The sequence below is a fragment of the Panicum virgatum genome, chromosome 8N (genome assembly GCF_016808335.1).
Source record: "Panicum virgatum strain AP13 chromosome 8N, P.virgatum_v5, whole genome shotgun sequence".
Taxonomy (NCBI): domain Eukaryota; kingdom Viridiplantae; phylum Streptophyta; class Magnoliopsida; order Poales; family Poaceae; genus Panicum; species Panicum virgatum.
Genome location: NC_053152.1, coordinates 50,078,842 through 50,079,904, shown reverse-complemented (window position 1 = coordinate 50,079,904; position 1,063 = coordinate 50,078,842). Strand labels below are relative to the sequence as shown.

The window sequence follows — 1,063 nt, the reverse complement described above, 5'->3', positions numbered from 1 at the left end:
GTTGGGATTGTTGTTGCTCCCAACGAAGTTTGCGTCCTCTTGAGTTAGCGGGCATGAGTTGCCCGAGTGCCCAGTCTCGCCACATGTCTCACATGTCATACGAGACTCTGAAACCTGATTAATCTCCGGGTGCGGAGATTCCAGCTTCTTCATTAGAAGTTCCAATTTGGCAGCTAACATATCGACAGTGTCGATTTGATGCACACCCCTGGGATGGGCTGGCTGCCTTTCTCCTTTCCAACTCTGGTTGGAAGCTATCTTGTCAATCAGCATCTTTGCTCTCGCAACATCGAGAGAAAGGAAAGAACCACCAGCTACTGCGTCAACGTGGTCCTGAGCTTGCTGATTCAGGCCATGGAAGAAATTCTAAATGATCATCCATTCTTCTATGCCGTGGTGTGGGCATGCTTGAATGTACTCCTAGAGACATTCCCAGACTTCCGGGATGCTCTCATCCGGCAATTGTTGAATTCCGGTAATCCTTTTCTAGAGGGCATTGGTCTTGCCCACTGGAAAGTATTTGGCTAGGAATGCATTCGAATAAGCTTCCCATGTCGCGAAAGCTTCCTTGTTGTAATAGAACCACATCTTGGCTTTCCCGAGCAGTGAGAATGGGAATAGACGAAGACGGACGATATCTAGTGTAGTTCCTTTGGGGTTGATGGTGTTACTCACCTCCAGAAAGTTCTGGAGATGGGCATTGGCATCCTCGGATGCCTTTCCGCAGAACGGACTTGCTTGGACCATGTTCACTAGCCCAGTCTTCAACTCAACGCCGCCATTGCCGGCTTGGTTGATGTTCAATCTAGTAGGGATGTGGCTATTGGACGGGGCAGAGAACTGACGAAGAGTCTTCTGAGCCATGGGTGAGGATGCTGAAGTGGACGGTGAACTGTAGGGCCAAGTGAGTCTCTTCTGTGGTGGGACGATGCAGCATCTCACGCTTCTCCCAATTCTTTCTGGATTCGGGTTGAAGTTACTTGGTAGGTCAAAACCGGTCATGCACTGCTCTACATCAATCAAAAGATAGAGAGAGCAATGATAAGCCTGCTAGTGTTAGCGG

General features: G+C 49.2%; 1 non-coding gene across 1 annotated transcript; it reads left to right on the top strand.

Moving 5' to 3' along the window:
• The first annotated feature begins 388 nt into the window (after positions 1 to 388).
• LOC120687076 lies at positions 389 to 495 on the top strand. Its single transcript, XR_005680576.1, has one exon. It is a non-coding gene; the product is annotated as a small nucleolar RNA R71 (small nucleolar RNA).
• The last annotated feature ends 568 nt before the right edge of the window (positions 496 to 1,063 follow it).